This window comes from Thunnus albacares, chromosome 10 (assembly GCF_914725855.1).
Source record: "Thunnus albacares chromosome 10, fThuAlb1.1, whole genome shotgun sequence".
NCBI classification, from domain to species: domain Eukaryota; kingdom Metazoa; phylum Chordata; class Actinopteri; order Scombriformes; family Scombridae; genus Thunnus; species Thunnus albacares.
This window is the reverse complement of record NC_058115.1, coordinates 23,757,433-23,777,844: the sequence shown is the minus strand read 5'-3', so window position 1 is coordinate 23,777,844 and position 20,412 is coordinate 23,757,433. Positions and strand designations below refer to the sequence as shown.

General features: G+C 39.4%; 1 long non-coding RNA gene across 4 annotated transcripts in view; it reads right to left on the bottom strand.

The window, feature by feature from the left end:
• Positions 1-20,412, bottom strand: part of LOC122990427 — a 188,667-nt gene that overhangs the window by 166,655 nt on the left and 1,600 nt on the right. For 2 of the 4 annotated variants that reach the window (XR_006405355.1, XR_006405353.1), the window contains exon 2: positions 16,475-16,560. The exons of the other annotated variants lie outside the window; for them this stretch is intronic. This is a non-coding gene — a long non-coding RNA (uncharacterized LOC122990427). The remainder of the gene's footprint in view (positions 1-16,474; positions 16,561-20,412) is intronic. 4 annotated transcript variants of the gene reach the window in all.

Sequence of the window (20,412 nt, the reverse complement as noted above, 5' to 3'; positions counted from 1 at the left end):
CACTACTCTTACTTAACATGTTTGCTTATTTTATGTTTATATGAAAAACTAAAATCATAATATATCATTATTGATTTTTTTTCACCAATATTAGTATCTAGTAAAATCTGGTATCAGTTGGATTATATTGTCACCCTCAGCCAGCTGTCTGTTAAAAAAAGGTCTGATTTTTATTGCAGTGAGCTTTAATTGCTATATTTGTAAAGCGTAATAGTCTGTGTTTAAGTTGTCAACTGGCATCATCTTTTTTTTCTTCATCTGTCAAATTCTGTATTGTCAGTGCTTCTTATAACATTACATAATTTTTTACAGCTAGTTTTAGCAAGTCTGAACTTATACCTTTCGAAAGATCTTCAATACACTTAGATCACAGCTAAACTTCACTACCAACGATAGACGCAGCTCATTGTCCAAACAGCAGCTGTGAGATGTTCATTTCTCAATGTTTCCACACAGTTTGTTGGAGGTATGCCGTCATCAAGTTGTCCATGTTGCAATAGTCTAAACTACTGTTTAAATTGGATGGCTGCTGTGAGACTCAGTAACATGTTAATTAGGGATGCAAGATATTGGATTTTTTACCAACATTCGATATGCTATGATATGATATATTTTGCATCTCATTTTTGCCGATTGCCGATGCCGCTATACACACATATGTTTGTTCCACCTGGCTGGGGAGACTATTACGCACACAAATCATAGATTTTACTAAGTATGATCAAGATAGACAATATATGAAGGAAGAATTTAGGAAGATTGGTGTTCAGGAGCTCAGCATTAAAACTTTAATGAACCTGCTGAGTGGGTGGAGCAGTAGAGTTTTCTTCGAGTTTATTAAACAGACAGGATTAATGGACTTAATACGCTGGTTGCCAACCACTGTTATAAACCAAATAGAAGAAGAAGAAGAAGTTTTTCGAACAGAGTGGTACAGCTGAGGTGATTCATATCTGTGCAGCCTAACGCAGTAGCTCCTCTGCGGACTGTTTCACTCCGGTGCTTCCTCCAGAGGCTCCACTTCATTCAGCTGCCCTGACAGACCTGCTGCTTCTTCCCACTTTAACCTGAATAACAAAAACCGGGGCTCGGTGCTCCGGTTGGATCCACATGGAGAGTCTGCAGAGGAAGCACCGGGACTGTCCAGGTGAAACAGTCTGCGGAGGGAAAGCACAGCCAGGCAGCGGATGAGAAGGCGACGAATTGTCTTGTCATTTTGGCAGAAATGTTCATTTTAAAGCCTTTATCAGCCGATACCGATGACATGCCAATATTATTGTGCATCCCTAATGTTAATAATGTTGCCTGCAGTTTAAATGTGGGGTTAGATTTGTGGTGCATAAATGTGTTGAAATGTGTCCACATCTGTTTACCATGTTGGATTTTTCAGATATTGATCACACACACTAGCTGCTGTTTGACTGTTTTGTAAATTCCATTATTAACTGTAATCACTAAATCAAAAGAAAAGTTCAGATAATCAACACAGCTCATATTTCTGTATTGAAACATCTTGAATTCATCTTTGGGAATGTTTTGTTTTTTTCCACAGTATCACCACGGCAGGAGGTTTTTTTCATTCTGGGTTTTTTTGTTGCTGTTAAATATTTACAGTTAAAAGAGGAAATCTGTGTTTACAAGAATCCGAAGATTAAAGATCAAATATTTAGTTGTGAGTCAATTTGACTGTTTCTGTGTTTCACTGTTGTGGCTAGTGAAAAACATTTGTCATTGTTCATTCACAGAGACACAGTCTAAACATGAAGCAAAAAAGAGGAACATTTTGTAAACACTGAAACTGAATAACGAGCGTACATGCAAGAGTTGCCAAATGATACAGAGTGCCGGGGATTTTGAGGATTACATGCAATTTGTGAGGACTAGTTTCCTTTCATCTTAGCGATCAGAAAAAGCTGTAACTCTTGAGCGATCTAAAATCATTTAAGACGAATATTTTCCTTCATTATAGCAACAAAAGATGGGAAAACATTCACCAGCATGAACCTTGGGGTTTTGTAGACAAGACTGAATGAATTGCATGAATTTTTTCTGATATACTGTGCGTCTCCTTTTGGGATGCCACAAAGGACAATCCTGACAGGGCCTTTCCTTCGACAGCACTGCACCGTACAGTCAAATGAGGAGGATTCAGAAGTACAAAACAGTCTTTTCAGGTCAGCATTTATGGTGAAAATAATATAATTAATAGGTGGTCTTTGATATCCTGTAAAATAAACAGCACGCCACAAATTCTTTACATTTCACATTTACCAACTTTTCACATGCTCTATGATTTATATCTGGATTTTGCCGCAAACAATCACGAAGCTTTGAGCCATAACATTTTTCATCTCGCTGGTTTATTCTCCGGGTCCAGTTTACTCTTTAGATCCCTTTGGAGAGAAATCATATTCCTAAAAACAGCCGGCAATTATTCCTGTGCTGTAAAAGTTTATAGTCTAACATATCCTTAATCACAGAGACGAGCGGCGCTGCTCGTAAAAACACAGCGTGCCCTCCTGTGCATAAAAGGAGCTGTTTTATATCAACAGCCACAATAAACAGACATATCATCACACCTCTGCAATATTCATAAACGGTCTGATTTAAAGGCCTCACCATTCATCCGTGACACGCTCTGATGTAAACGGTAATGACGGTCCAGCTCAGAAATATATCATCTAATGAAGACACGAGGGCATACCGGTATTATTCACATGGTTACTGCTGGTCTCTCTGCAGCTGGAGCCTCCCGCTGTGGAGAAAATGACTCCCTCCTGTTTGTGTAGCCACGTAACCACATCTATCTAAAACACTGCCATATCAAATGATCTATCATCCCTTTATCTTCCTAGTGAGGGAACGGCTATGTCTGCAGAGAACACAGCATTGCTCTGTAGTTACCTGGTTGCTCTTCAGCTTTTCTTTTTTTTTTTTTTTTTTTTTTTAAACCGCCTCTCACTGGGCGTTTTGTGATTTCAGATGTCTTTGTTGAACAATAGATGATGCGCTGAGCACAGAGGTAGCTCGCTCAGGGTACTTATGCTTCTCATCTTGTTCAGACGCATATACAAATTGTTATGATAATTTCTGTAGGCAGGTGGATATACAGTTTGTACAGTGAAAACAATATGGAAATTGTGCTCTTTGTCTGAGATCACAATCATAGTTGCTTTTGGAAAATGCATCCAGTTTTCAGGTCACTTATCCTGGTGTCCACTTATTTTTTTCTTCTAAAGCTATTAAGGACCTATGCTTGTTTCTAGGGGATATGGTTTAAATATACAGTATATCTGATGTATATCAGATATTAAAATGTATATCTACAAATGGTAAATGTATTCAAAATCACATAAAATAATCAAATATTTATGATAGGGATGTCAGTTTCAGTTAATTTTGCTTTCAGTAGGCCGACACTCATTAACTAGTAACTAACCAGTTAATTTTTAAGAAAAGTTGTGATGTAGCTTTATTTGGTGAGAGCTCAAGCAGTCTGTGGTCAGAGCTAGCTTGTCTGCCCTGGTTAGCTTGACTTTTAGCTCATCCTTCTTCACCTCAAAATGTTTTCAAAGCGTTTAGTCACAGTAGCTCTCAATGGCATACCGTACTCAGGCTTGAGGTACCGAATCCCTCGCCCTCTATGACACTGATTGGAAGCATATCTGTCTCAATCATTCGGAACACCAACAAGGTGATGGTTATTACAGATAGACTGTAGGATTAGTATGCTAAGCTAACAGTACTTCAGCTATGTGGCTGTCCGTGCCGATGCTAGCCATGCTAATTAGCTGCTAGCCGCCGTGCAGGTTGGTAAAATGGATCCGTCAGATCTCTTTGTATCTGGGGGTTGGTGTTCCTCCATGTGTCGGTAAATGTTGTGTTTATAAAACTTATTTCAGGCTGCACTCACTGTCAGTACTGCAAGGTACCGAAATTTGGTACCGATAGATCTAATATGAATAACAAAAGTAATGAGTTCAGTACCCTAGTATGCAAATTAACCTATAGACCCACATGCATAACTAGTCAAAAATATTCTCGGCAGTTAACCATTGACATCCCTAATTCATAATAATAAACTCAACTGTATTATTATAGTTATAAATAATAATAGTTATAGACAATAATAATATGTAAATAACATTTTTTAAATATATACATTTCAGTGTCTCTTTGTCTGCTCGTAAAGACTATGTGATATAGTTGAAAGCTCTGGAAAAGCTAATAAGTAAACCTTGAGTTGGGATTGTACTTTCATGCTTAAAGGCGCCCTGTGTAGTTTTCTTGTAAACAAAAGTTATGTTAACATTCAGTGTTTGTCAGTGAAACACAGTGTGTGTGACCTTAATGTTGAGGGTTTGGCCTTCTTCATGAACCTTTGCAGAGTCCATTTATTCAACATTAAGTTGTGTACGGCCACCATACAAACAAAACGGGGACCCACTCCTAAAAACAATACTGCAAAGCATCACTAGTGGTCAAAAACTCCACAGGGTACCTTTAACTTTCAATTCAAGACTATGGTATGGATCCCACCAGCTACTGAGCTTGTACAATAGTACAACTTGATTAGGTTTAGGGAAAGATCAGGGTTTGGGTTAAACCACCATTGTTAAGGTTAGGGGACAATGATAGTTACGGTTTTTATTCCTCCATTCCTCCTTCTAGATGGCAGCTGTCACGCAAATGTAACTATAGCTTGTTTTTGGGCGACTGAAATTACAATCTATTGTTGTTTTTCTTCAGAAGACAGTCTCTAAAATAAATATTAAATCTCTCCTGAGTTATAACTCAGTGATTAACAGAGGAGAATCACTGTGTGGATCTCTGCTGGGAAGCTCTGATAGAAGAATGTCTCAGATCAGCCCTCTGCTTCTCTCTCTCTGGCATATAACACTCCCCACTGTGCAATTATGCACCATTTCAGCTTTGGATGAGGCTCAGTCTTAAATTAGAAACTAATGTCTTGCAGTTCCCTCCTCAAGCCTGGGCAATGACGGCAGATAAAGTTGTGTGGTAAATGAGCACTAAAACACCTAAGGCAACAATAGTTTGCTAATTTGTTATTTCTTGCCCATTGCCCACAGAGTGCAGCACTACGCACCCTGCGGGCATGCCATTTCACACCATGCCAAATCATTTCACCTCTTATCATCATGATTGCTGGTTTGAACGCTGTCAACAGATTCCACAGGTGCAACACATGTTGAACTTGGAGCAGTTTGCCCGGACATGCTACAACTGCAATTTGCACATAACCGGCTATTTTGTTGTTGTTTTGCTCACGAGTGGTGCTGCAGCGTTGAGTGGGCATGCATTTCTCCATCCTGTTTTTCCTTGTGCAGTTAAGGACAGAATCAGTATGTAATACTGTAGAAATGACTGTGTTCAGATTTGCCAAGTATTATGGAAGAAAGACAGATTGAATTGTAAAAATAGGGAGGATGATTGAAGATAATGGTGATAGTGATGATGATAATAATGATAATAGCAAGGGTGACAATAAGAGTAATTACTGACTGTGGAGGGGCACATGTGAAGAAAAGCAACTGTTGACAGTTCAGAGTGAGCCATCAGCAGAATTGAGTAAAGCTTATTTGATGCCCGTAGACAAGCCCTCAGCAGGAGGATCCAAGCTGAAAGCCCCGCACTGCTGCCTCTCACAGAAAGACGGGAGCGAGAATAAAGGAAGAATAACTCAGAGGAAAAAGAGTGGATTGAGGAAGAGATCACAAAGACTAAGAGTTTGAAGAAGAGATAAAAAAAAAAAGATGACAAAAACACAGGCTGAAAAGACCGGCTGAGACACTGAGCCACTCAGCCGCACACCACTGTGAAAACCACCGCTTGGCCAAAATCCTCCCTTTTGATTCTATTCCACATATATCATCTGTCTATGAAACGATAGTCACCAGGCGTCCAACCCCCACCCTTCCACCCTCCTTTGAGACAACTTTTCCCAAATCCCTGGATGCTTGTGTGAAGGCTTGCACACTCCCCTCTGTCTGAGCTGTTATTATTGGGCTGGTGCTCTGCCATATCAAACCCCAGCCAGTTAAAGATTCCCCAGAGGAGAAAACAGAGGGAGAAAACGAGATCTGCACCACCACCCACCGGTGCAGGGCAAAGATAGGAAAAAAAAAAAACAAATGGCACCCTACTGGATGCTGCGATCTGCTAGTGGACACCCCTCAAAGACACCATCACAGGGTTTTTTTTTTAAACCGCAAGGCCTCAACCCCCAAACTGAGAAAAACAGGTTTTTCCCCAAACCAATTCTACTTCTGCAGCCTGCTCTAATCTCACAGACGAGGTGACTGGCCTAACCTTATAGGGGACATATGGGCTGTTTGAAGAGGAGCAGTTGTCATGCTCTGTGTGTGTCTGGGCTGATGAGGTCTGAACAAGGTCCTGAGGACTGCAAGATCAGGTGTTTTTACAGAATCGGCTTAGAAGTGTAGAGTTGCTCTCAGGTTTACCTGCTATCTGTCATGTCTATACACTCTGATACGCTCTAAGACATAATACACTCTAAGGCATTACCCTTAAGCTGAAGGAACATTTATCTAGAGTCAATTTATCCCCTTACATTACTTATTTAAATATGTACCCTTGTTGCCAAGTGACCTTGATGTACGTAACTATCTCTGGCTTTATACAGCAGGCCACTGTGTTCAGTAAGAGGTTATTTAATTTCAATTTGTCTGGGTGTTCATATTCATCTCCAAAAATATTCACAACTCCATTGTGAATATGTCTCTATCTTGATATAAACAGCAACATACGACTTGATATATGAAAGTCTTTCACAGAAGCAACTGATGTTTCAGTTCATTGTTGTTTCAAACATTGGTCAATAATGATATGTCAATTCTTGTTCACCTTCCATGGAGAAATTTCCCTAAAGGAGCGGTCACATTATGATTGTTGCGTCGATTATAAATATGATTTTGGTTTGACGACTGATCGAACCAAGTTGGTCCAACACTGCTCCGGTCTTGGTCATCTGGTGCTGACATTAAGGAAGTAAAAATAATTCAGTGTGGTGTTGAGGGATTCTGGTCATGTGTCTTCAGATCAAGCTGCTGCCCATCATTACCATTATTTTAAATGTCTTTGATATTTATGACTATAAATCAGTAAAAATGACTTGACGTGTGTGAGCAGGAGAAATAAACTGAGCACATTTACACTGACGGTGAAAGCAAATTTGTTTGGGTTAATCATCGCTGGCAGTCCCTGTCTCCAACAGATGAAGGCAGTCCGTGTGAATCTGGAAGTTATTCAGTCTTAACACACAAGTAGGAAATTGGTTCTGACACAGGCTTTGAGGAAAAAATGACATAAATGTACTACTTAAGTCCAACCTCAACAGTTGGGATGTGATAGTGCTGTGGGGAGCTGCTAGCTAATTAAACCCAACAGGAATTACTTGCTAGCTTATGCTTTAAATCAGACTATACGAATTATTGCATTTTAATAATTGTAATAAAACTGTAAGAGTGTAATTTTGGCCATGAAATGTAACTAGTACCCAGTAAGTAAGAGATCAGGCTCACCATCGGCCCCATGTAGGCAGATCAGTCGGTCTTTAGTAAGTAAAATCAGTTTTATGGAGCAGAGGCTTGTGGTTTTTACTTTCCATTTTTTCCATATTTGAATTTGGAGCAACTGATAACAGCACAGCCCAAAAAAGAAATCTTGTCATCTGTTAAAACTGAACTAAATTCCTTTGAAAAGTTAAAGTTTATATAGATTGTAACCTTGATTAGCATGTGATGACTACATTACAACACATAACTGATGCTACAGGATCTTCTGGACAGTTTTCTTGAAAAAAGCATTTATATACATTACAGTGTTAAACACAGTTGAATTCATCTATAGCCAAAATGAGAGAAGATCAGATTCCTTGCACATCAGATTTATGTAACACACACACAGCAAACAAAAATCAAATTGGGTCACCGTCACATGTAGTGACGGCCTTAAGCATCTGGGGGCCCGTTTCAAGACCTAAATAGCTTGATCAAGCTGGGCAGGATGTCAGACACAGAAACAGTATAGAGCATCCGGTCAATTTTTAAAATAAATCACAGTGTGCAGAGTCACGATTGTATATCTACAATAAACAAAATTTAACTATGTAGCCTAACTAACCATAGTAGAAGTACAAAACTCAGGGGAAATGACCAAATCAGCAAAATCTGAGCAAGTCAACAAAATTGGGCAGTTCCGTTGCGCCACTACTGCAGTAATTAACAAATTCAGCTTTGCCTTGAGGCTACCGTAATTACCGTAGTAGCAGCTGGCTTGACCGCAGTCAGAATGCTCTGCTTCTGAAACGTTCCCGTTGGGGTATGAAGCCGTGTGGAGGATGGAACAAACCCGTTTTCAGTGATGTGAAAGCAGAATAACTCGCTGACTGCAGTGCATGACAGCGCGACCACCAGCACTCTACTGGACAGGGACCCGGACCTGAAGCAGCATAATGAACATTGAATTACTAACTGGTTCTAACTGCAATTAAAGATGGCTGTTAGCTTTGAAGCGGTGTCCAGTGTGTCATCTTTGAATGAAGTAACCACAGCTCGCCACAATATATATTTAAGAAAAAAGCTCCTAAATTATTAAATTCTTGCATGTCAATCAGGGACCCTTTGGGAGGACGGGGCCCGTTTCTATTGAAATGGATGAAACATAGCTAAGGCCGCCAATGGTCACATACAGTGGCAACATTTTCTATGAGATTACACTGTCATGATCATCTACAGCCTAAAGTTGCTCTTGCTATGGTTTGTTGTAATGTCATAAAGCTGCTGCATTATTGCATCTGAGCAATAATTAAGTGATTTTACACCACAAAATATTTATATTTCTGAACAAGTCATTACATGTATTTATGTTAAATCAAATTAAACTGGCAATTGGGTGAAATTTGATGTCAGATTTCTCCCAAAGTGACAATATTCTGTCAGTTTAACTCAATTTTTCCAATTCTCATTGGATAAAAAGAGTGAAATGGTCTCACCCTGCATTCACAGATTCTGTCACTTGTTAATAAAGATGTGATTTTAAGACTGAAATAAGCAACTTGTTAACTTTCAAAGAAGTGAAAGAAACTTGCTTGTGAACCATGGGATCAACAGTGTGATAAATATTATCATGTGAGAGGCTGTTAGCCTCAAAGCTGTCATGTTGAACTGAATTTTTCTTCACACCTGCCAGTATGACAGCAAGTTTCCTGAAAATACAAAAGATAAAAAATAAATCCCTGAGTTGCAGCAAAATATTGTCTGTAAATCATACAAATCATTACAATTTAACAGCAATATTTATTTTTTTCTTGGCCAGACTACAGTGTTCTGTCAAATCAGAGAGTGCAAGGGAGATTTCAATGAGAAAAAGTTGTCTGCAAGGCACTTGAGAGAAAATAATCAATTTTGACACGGAAAATAAAATAAGAAAAAAAAAACCTGACAGTGTTTCCGACAGATACATCAGCGAGGTGTTGGCAGAAGAGGGTAAACGTTGATTCAGCCACAGGATCACAGGCAGTTATCTCAATCCTGCCTGTCATTCTTGTTGTCCAAGGCAATTCACTCTGTGGTAACAGTCTGTGTTTAACCTCACCGGGTAATCGAACACTTCTCATTCAGAGCACTTGATGCGGCCTCCTGGTGCAGAGGGGAATCAATATGGGGAGCATTACATCTAATCAAGCACTGATTACTTTCTCGACATTGATTGCAATTGGCTGGCATGTCATTTAGTTTTGTAGAGCGTGTTTGGTTTCCATAGATTTAAATGATCACCCAACACAAACTGACCTTCTATTTCTAAAGCTCAATCACTTTTACTGAAACAAATCACATGCAATGTCACAGCCCACGGGTAGTTGTTTTGTTAAAATAAACATGATTACCACAGGTTATTTTGGCAGCTGCTTGTTTAGACTGTTAAAATCTGAAATCACCATTTATCCTGTTTACTGTAGGTTGTGCTAATCAAAATTTTGGTCTTGATTGGAATCCCACCAGCAACAATTTATGTGTACTCACTGCGAGGGATTAAGCAGTTTCTTCAGCCAGACATAAAGGTCAACCGTGATTTAAACCTGCACAGCCAAACTTTTACATAGAAATGAACATCTGTTAAATTCAATCTCTTGCCAAACGAGTTCACACAATGCTGATTAAACTGATCACAACATACCGGAGATTTTAATCTGGTGTCGGGTTTGACATTCCCACGCTGGCCGGATGACTGCATACTGCACATGCTCTATCGGCAGGGTGTGTGCTAACTTCTGGTTATCTCTCTGCTAACTCGAATAGGGATAAAATAATTTTATCGTGCGGCTCTTCTAGACTTTCCAAATGTTATCAGACCGAATGGATTAAATTCTGATAGTGAAATGAGTCATTTCGTGGGAGTTGTGTGACACTCAAAACAATTTATCCACCGTTTTGCAGCCAAAAGAGTAGCAACAGAGTAGCCTATGACAGAAGCATGTGTCAACAGTGTTTTTGTAATTACTCTCACTGCCAGAAGGGGAGACAAAAGTCCCGCACTACAGCTTTAAGCTTTTTTATACATCAGTGAAACAAGAACGTAACCATTACCACCGCTGGTCTGCGAGGAGACAGACTTTCGCAGCTTTGTTTTCTTTTCATTTACCAACTGTGGACATGTAGAGGTTGAGGGCATGTCAGTACATTCCTCTGCAGTGCAGTAATCACTAACACTGGAGTTCACAGCACTCATTCTCCAGGGAAAAGAATGTGACATAAATCAAACCTAAAGTTACATGACACCCTTGTTTGTCATTAATGAGACATCACATACTGTCGTAGGCTGTTGTCCCAGCAGTCAAATGTCACAACCACAAATACCATGAACGCATGTTTTGCGGTATTGCATCACAATGTCTCAGCTATGAGCCATGCAGAGACAGACATCCCAAGAGGGCTGGCTGGTGATTACTGTTACAGTAAAACACATAAGCGATCACTATTTCCTCACATGTATTTTTAAAAGCATACGAGTATCCAGGTATTCAGTTTCATCCTGCATTCAATCTCACTCAGGATATGTTTACATAGAGTGAGGAGTGGCAACATTATCCAAGGTCCCCAACTGTTTCCATGCAGGTGTGTCCTTGCTGAATAAACTCAACAGTTGAGGAAGAACCCACTTTGGGCTCGGTCTGCCTGGACACTGCTGCATTGATGGATTTGGCTTCTATTTCTGATCAACGGTAGAGCTGGAACGATTAGTTCATTAATCGATTAGTTGATTATCGAGACGAAACAGTATGAAAATTTCATATCATGATTATAGTGACCAAAATGATCACAGTTATCAGTATTATCGCGGTATTGTTAAAATGTGCTGAAAATGATTAAAAAGTACGATACACACACAAGTTTTATATTGAAAACCACAAATAAAATTAGCAGCACTATGCATTTTTGTTTGTATAAACATTAAAATAATAACATAGCTAATACCACATGTAAACATATGGAAACCATATCAAATGTGCATTAACATCAAAGATGGCACCATGTGGCCATGAGAGGTAACTGCACTCTGCACTGCAGCAAACAGGAATGTCTGTCTCGTCTATTGTATGTATGTACTGTATTCCTGTTCTCATTAAGCTATCGCTTTTCTTTCTTCGACTTCTTCTTGTTGTTCAGCAACAAACAGGAACTCCTCAGCTGCATTCAGACTGAAAACAGCTCTTTGTAAAAGAATACGTGGCTGTGCTGGTGTGGGCATGTTGTGCCAATCCAGTAAGTACGGTTGGAGTAACAGATCATTGCATTTAAAGGCTGATCAGAAAAACACAAAACAGTGGTTTGTAATACCCAGAGTGGATTTCACAACTGGAAAGTTATCACATTGCAGCCCTGATTACTAGTGAGCACATCTGGAACACATTTGTGTCTGCAGACTTCCAGAAAAAGTATGAATGGAACCGCATGTGGGTCCATAAGACCACAACTGTCCATGGATGCAGAAATGCGGAAAGCATGAATTGGCCTTGAATTAGTCAATTATTCCTCTTAGAAGTCTGAAAAATGCCTTCCGCCATGTTTTCACTGAAGCAAAACAAACCCACTTTGCATGCTGTGCCTGTGTGTCTGCGTCTGGGAGACTGTTGCTAACTTTGGTTGATGCTGGACAGTATTAAGCTCGAGTCAGTAATCAAACATGGTTTTAATGATAATTAAAATTTGAAAGTAATAACCATCAGGAGTTTTACCAAGGTTTATCGTGAAACAAGTAACCGTTTCATCCCTAGTTGATTAACAGAACATTAAACTGCAACTATTTTAATAATCAAGTGTTTGCTTTTGTATTTTTTTTATGTAGAAATGTGAAAATGAAATATTTGCTGGTTGCAGCTTCTCAAATCAGAGGATTTGAAGCTTTTCTGTGTCATGTATGAAAGTAAATTGAATTTTTTGAATTTTGGACCGCTGATTGAACAAAACAAGACATCACCTTGGACTCTAATAAATTATAATGGACATTTTTCTCATTGTCTTAAATTTTGCAGACAAAAGAGTTAATCGATTTATCGAGAAAATAATCAGAAGATTAATTGATAATAGCTGCCCTAATCACCAGTAAATGAAGATGTGAACAACAATACAGTTTATCTTACACATCATGAGCCTTCGATTCACTTTCATTTCATTTCATTTGACTAATTACTACATAACTTGAATTGAGGACACACATGTTCACATGGTAGGCAGTGATCAGAAAAGCGTTTACATGCCACATTATTCCGGTTCCTATACAAATACTCAACCAGCATATTCAGGTGTCTGAAGCCAGAACTTGATTGGTGCTATTGGAGCAAGGTAAACTTTTTGCCCCTTCCAGCCCTTGTTCTAAGCTAAACATATAATACCCTGTAAGTCTAGCCTGGTTCTGCTTCACATCTCCGATATTTTCAGAGATCCAAATAGGTCTTTTGTGCTCATTGACTGCTGAGCCAACCAGTCAGAACTTTCTTAGGCAGGATTACAAATGGGAACATCATCTTCCGACATAGCTACCTGCAGAGCTTAATCCATGAAAAATAGAGACAGAAAATTATTGTAAAAATGGCAACAAGCATAGCTGAGACCGACATATCTGCACAGGTTGTGTCGAGAAAACAGTAACTCTTAAATCTGCATATTTCTTTAATCATCATAAAAACAACTGGACTAATTGCAACTAGCAACACTGTCACAGCTTCCCTGTCATCTGAAAATGATGCAGACGGGATGAATACCTCGCTCTGATTAGTTATGGCAAAATGAAACAAAGAACGCCTTCACGCCTAAACAGAAACTGGCTAACATAAACACAATGTCACGCTGAATGAATGTTGGAGGTTTCCTTTCATAATGAGACAGGTGACCTTGGCTGTGTGAGGAGGAGATGATGCTCTGACTTGTTATTCTGCTGCATTAAGACTTCACATCTCTGACCATGAATGTTTGATCTGACATGTTTGCTCAGAGCAATCACATCTTGGCAGTGGTAGCAATTTCTGTAAATGATACGATTTCAACCTAACTCCTTGATCTTACAGGAAACATTTACACTTGAGATTATACAGTACTCCTCTGTATTTTCTTTCGTAATACTCTTTTCTGTTTAGATTGTGTCGTGTCTCATAACCAATTGAATCCTTTTTTTCCTTCCATCTGAATTGTGTTTGCAGACATTTAGTGAATAAGTAAGGCATTTCTGCCAATTCATCACATGCTTTTCAGCAGAGATGTGAATTAAAGTTATCCAAGTACTTGAAAAAATGTTGTCTAAAGAGGTAAACAAGTTGCTTTGAATCAACCTTGAGAAAATTCAATTCAGCAAACATCGCTATAAAACTGCAATAACCTGTGAAAAGTTTGATCAGAGCTTTGAAATCTACTACTTTCTCTCGCCTGCTTGTCAACCTCTGACAGTAACCTTTTCATCACGTTCCTGCAAATATTTTTTTTTTGACTAAATCTTTGCAATAAAACTGCTGTGTTCTGAAGTGTGGCTGCTGGCAGCCGGTGAAAGCTTGTTCTCTCTGCATTAGATCGGAGGAGAATTTAAGGAAACAACTGTTTCCTGGCATGCTTGAACCCTAAACTAGGTGAGAGAGTCCTATGATTTATTGCAAGCGTCCAGTTCACACTAGGAACGTAGGCTGCCTTGCACGCCTCCTCCACTCCCTGATAAGATTCGGTGTTCATCAAAATGAGGCCCATGTTGCTCCACATTAGTCTTTATCTTGGGTGGGACTATAAGTAACAGGATTCACCAATACCATGAACATTTATCTTATACTCAAGTAAAACATTTTGTTTTTTTTAAGTAGAACTGATATTAAAATTAATTTTTGCCATTATTTTTGAAATCAGTACAACTTGGTCAAGATTGTAGCCTAATCAAAAAGAGGGAATTTAAATTTAATTAATTTTTTCTGCAGTGTTCAAAAGGGAGTGTGAACCTTTGGTTCCAACTGATAATCGGTGCTGTAATTTAATCAGTGCAGAAATAGAAATATCACTTCAATTCCAACTGACACATAGACAGTTAACCGACTGGGTAGAAACGTTATTAGCCTTTGTCCCATCTGAGATGTGAGCACTTTCTGTAGTACTCAATGTCATAATTGGAATCAAAGGGTAACATGTGGAGTGCTGAAGGTACAATGCTACCCGTAACTGTGAGTTTTGACAGTCTGGTCATTTGTCACCACATCTGTATCCAGAAAAGAGAGATATCTAATGCTAGCTGCCTTGGGCTTTCTATAATGTTCAACAAGCATTGAAATAACATGAACGAAAAGTAAGGACTAGTGGGAATCAGGTTTCCTGAATGGTGGCTTGTTAGCTTCTACTTAATGAGTGGAATATACTCTTAACGGCCGGTGGGTCCTCCAAACAGGTGAATGTAATATAAAGGAGCAGACGTCCATACAGGACTAGGATGTGCTCTAGTCAGTAGGACATCAAAACAGTTGATAGCACGTCTGCTAACAACACCAGCCCTCAAATGTCACTCAACTACTGCAACCGGAAACAGCCAACCACATGCCAGAAGCCTGAACATCGTTTCTATTTCAGCTGTTTACGAAATGATGGGGTACTATTTTGAAAGATATGTACAATAACTGCAATATCAACGTAGATTACATTTCCTTTAACAAAAAAAAGGAGAATTTTCAGCTATAGCCTTTAAAATTTGATTGATTTTTATACATTATGCAAGTTTTTATGCAAATAATGTACACATGAGTGAAGAGGCAGGAGGTGAAATGCTGCTCCAAGCACTTTTTTTGCCAATCTCATCCCCTGAAGGATGTTAGGGACACAAAATCAATACAGGAATGAGAAGCCAAATCCTCATCAACCAGACGCTTAACTAGAATGAAGGAGCTATTTCATATGCATTGGTCCTGTTTAGGAGTCAGGCATGAGCCCTGTGGTAGAAGAATGATATCACCGGGCCAGCATTCCTTAATTGAAACCACTAGCTCCCCAAGCTATCCCATTACACCAGCCAGGTTGGGGTTGCCAGGTCAGAGTATAAGAAAGCTCCCATGTGTAATTTATGGCGCTCTTACCTCAGATAATCCGTACATATAAGCTGTGAGGTTATGAAGCTACAGGCTCCCTACCCATCTGCAGCCAATTTGGCCCTTGCACAATCCTCCTTAAATCACACAAAGCTCCCAGACCTTGCTGACTGGACTATAGAGGAGGCAGAGGAGTCCGTTTTCATTTGAATTCCCTTCGCATACCCCTCCTGGTAGATTTAAGGGGGGGAAAAAAGAGACCATGGGCATTAACTACCTGAACTAGTGATCCTCTTTAAAAGCCCACACCCTCTGCTTTTTCCTCTCGCAGCAGTAAATTGCCAAGGAATGTGGCCCCAGCACCAGATCAATAAAACTTCTTTGCAATTTAACAAGAACAGATGTTAGCAATCCTACTAGGTATGCCCTGCTACATTTTAAGTGTGATAACCATGAATGTTTGTATGTGTGTGTGTGTGTGTGTGTATGTGTATAAGTTTTTCAGGGAAGCAAAAAAAAAAAAAAAACATGGGCTCCTGCAACCAGCCCGTTATCTCAGGCATCAAACATGTGATCCTCTCTATCTGTGAGATTATAGGAGCTTAATCACTGTGAAGATTACCCTTATCAGAAATCACATTTTTTCACACTGTTTCAATTATAAGGACAAACTTGGTGCTGGGGACAGGGAGTTGGAGTAGGGTGGCACTGAAAATAGAAAGAGATGATTGGTCCATGTGAATAGAGATGCCTGCTGGCTGTTTTCCAGCTGTGCTAACATCTTTATCTGAAAATCATCTTTAAAAAGAGGAATACTGCTCAGTTTGAGAACTGGGGAGACTTTCATCTACATATCTGAGTGTGACTTGTGTTGTGCTGGTTTCTCACCAAAAGTCATTGGTCACTGCAGATAAATCTGGAGGTTGGAATCATAGCTGCACAGCTGTCCTTCAGGATTTGGGGACCCATGGTTGCTATTTACAAAACAGAAGGTTTCTATTTTTACACCTCTGCCACAAGTCAGTACCCTGTTCATAAATACACTCCAGAACAATACATAAAATCATTTCCTGATCTGCCACCTCGATCAGCAGGACTGTCAGTGTCCTCCAAAACCGTTACTAATCACAGTTAAAAAAAACATAAAAAGCACTTTTTGATGTGACAATTAAGGTTTGGTTATGTTTAGGCACAAAAACAACATTTTGGGTTAAAATAACAACATGGTTAAGGTTAGGAGAGCCTTCATTGTCATGTTTAAGAGAAACCAATGTTTCAACGATCTCCTGTGAAATTTTTTGACCCATCCAACCAACCAAACCAGCTTCCTCTCTATCAGGATTTGTGGCTCTTTAACAACATCGCTGCCTTTGTTCCTGACAGACAAGATACCTAAAACAACTTCTTTTTATATGGGAATTGTGACTCTTAAGATCCCCTCCAGACTCCTGTTAAGAACATAAAAATCCTCTGCTTGGAATAATAAATTGTGTCTGACATGTTTTTCTACAAAAAAGTTCAGTTACCACATTAAAAATCCTGAAAAAAGGCATCTTCTCTGTCTACCGCATTAAAAATCCAGACTCTATGAATATGCAAATACAGTTCATTTCAAAAGTTTAACTGCTGGACACAAGCTGTCTCCTACAGTACTTCACTGAAATGAGTCCATTTCCAGCATAGGTGAACTGGAGACTTCAAGTTTTGAATTGTATACTGGACCATGACTGGTTCCAAACTAGTTGTGATGTCACAAATCATGCTCGTAGGTACGTGCGTTAAACTCAAATTTTCAGTGAGCACAGAGAAACTTTCCACTTTCAGTAGATGAATATAAAAACAGCCTTCTAGTGTCAAACTCTGCACATACATCATTCTGCACAGTCAAACTCAAACAGAAAGAAGAAACAGAAAAACACATTTATTACTGGAAGGGGACTTTTAACAAAACAACAAATGTTATTTTTGTGGTGAGTCCTGTGGATGCTTGATTCTGGTGTCACTTCTTACAGTTTTCCCATGAACTGTTTCTGTGGTTAGGATAACCCATGACTACTAGCTGAATGAATTTATATGCTTAGTCTACAGATACTTTTTACAGATGCTTTATTGTTCATAGTTCTGCAAAATCATTCTATGCCTGAAGCTTGCATATTACTGTCATCTAAAACATTCTGTATCTTGTATTGGGTCATTCGTGCCTGTGTTAAACACAGTAACCACGACAAGGTTTCTTATAGGTCTTATGAGGTTTCTTTTCAAATGTCTTTCTTCAAAATCTTGTCCAAAAAGCATCAAAGCTAGAGCTATTTATAAACTCTCCTATTAACACAATAAATCATGACTAAAGCAAGCTTATGTAAAACATGACAGCGCTTTGAAATCTTAAGAGGTTCCGAGGAATAGATCAGTAATTCAATTAGATCCAATGCAAAGCAAACCGCACCTCTCACAGGGACTGCTGGATGCCTTCCATCCATTCTTTTACACTTTATTAGATCCAGTTGTTGGAAATTAGATTTGGAAATTTTATTCTATGGATTTAAATCATCCACAGTGGGAATGTTGAAATTCTCTATAAAAAAAAAGGGTCAGCCGGCATCCTTCCACCAGTGACCTCACTGAGGTCAGGTTTGTTGTAGGATTGGATCAGAATGGGCGTGCAGTACTGTGGGGCCCGCTTTAAAGTTGGTGTGTAAACATTACCAAGTGAGGTGAGACAGAGGAATGGGCTCACTAAGCCTTGTCTGACAGCATTATCATGGCGATTGGTAACAGTGGAGGGCACTATGTAAACAGCTTTCACACAGATGCCGATAAATCCAGAGCCATTACAGGCAGTAGTGAGGTGTCGGTTTGCATTTTAACTGCTAGTTTCTATAGAGAAGCTTACACACATGCAAACACTCTCATGTATGCACACCCTCATGCATGCACTGAGCACACACACACACACACACACCATATACGTAACACACATACACATTGTGTGACAGAACAAACAAAGTACGGATATCTGCTTCTGTTGCTAGGATACCAGTTTTTCTGGCTCCTAAGTAAATCAGGGTGACTGGTGGCACAGACGGCTGTGAAAAATTAACACAAGCTGTGGAAACAAAGTAAAAGTAACTTTTAACTTAATGCAAAAGGAAAGCAGATTTTTTTCAGCTGGTTTTCAGTATAGCTGCTGCAGCTGGTTGTGTCGTAGTTGACTTGCAATGTAGAAAAATAAAAAAAAAATGCAAACTGCACACTGTGAGCAAATGCATGTCACTGTGTCTGCTGTGACCCGTGCCCCCGCTCCCCACACCTCCATGGTTGGACTGTTATTGAGCAATTATGGCCATTGATTTTCTCTCTCTTCTCAGCACACCTCTGTATGACAGCTGGCCTTTATAAGTGGCCTCACTGGACTCCTAACAGCTGCCCTGTGTGGCCACCCTATTTGCTCAAAGATTTGGCCAATTTAACTCGCTCTTCCTGCCCTGTCCTCTCAAGGTGTACAGTACGGCTCTTTGAAACAGGCATAACGTATGCTTGAGGAAGAACTCAACCTGTGCGGGTTTTTATACATCATCCAAACCGTACAGAATATTCCTCTATCTTGCAACCAGATTATTATCGCACTAATTTTTAAGATACTGGCTGTGAGATTTTCATTTATCTCCAAAATTTGAACCCACCTACAGCCTGCATATCACATCAAATGACAACACACGTCGAGAAATAAACCATTTACAGGAGCTTCACCTTCAGCTGTTCACAAACGCCTTTTCAGTTTTCAATCAAAATGCCATACTGACATATGTTTGACAATCCAAGGCCATAATTCATCTTTGCACAGACTGCAACGCCGCTTTTATGCACTGAAACAGCTTTTTGTTTCATACAAGCTGGAGCTTTTGAAACTGACAGCGAGCTCCCAGGGAAGTGGAGTCTGAGTCAAAGCACGACATCGGAACATATTGTTTGTGTTGACGCTGCTAGCTACAAGCTTTATCACTGCTGTTATGCAAACAGTAACTGGGTGGCCTTTTTTATAAAAAAATTACTTCTGCCACTTCAAGGTTCCATGTTGTTCTCCCTGCATGTCCAACTTTAAACACGTCTCCAGAGTTCCCCACATCACTGTGAACTGAACCTCCCACCTTGGCAGTTTCTACAAAGTGAGCTTACTCAGGACTCCAAAACAAATTGCTGCAATTGCAATAGAGTGCAGAGGTTACAGCAAAGACAGCGAGCAATACAGGTCAACACCAGTCTGTTGTCAGCACATTACTTGGCAACTGTGCTACCACACATACCTGAGTGATTTCACCAATAATGGCTTCGTTAGAAGAAATAATATTCAAGAATATAAGGATGGATGGATGGATGGATGAATAGATTCATTGATGTGTTGTTCACTGGCAATGACAGAAATTCAACATTCAAACGACAGAAAATTTAACTTCAGTCAATCACGTATTCAAACACAGAAATCCACCTGATATGCAGCAGCAGGCAAAGACATGTCAGCTATGCAGCAGATGGCTGTAAACTATGAACACATTTGAAAAATTCACAGGCAGCATTTTTTTTTAATGAAATGTTAAGGTTAGATGTTCAAACATAATTATAATATGAAGAATAGTAAAGAAAGCTGTCACATTAACCTATTCAACTTTTGTAGAAAACATTTTTCTAATGTTTAGATGGATATGATGCATATGAACAAAGATGAATGCGACTACTTCTCCTATGTGTGGTTAAGTCTGTGTTAACTTCCCAGTTAACTAGGGCTGGGTTATATGACTTAAATAATCAATCAGAATATGTTTCACAGT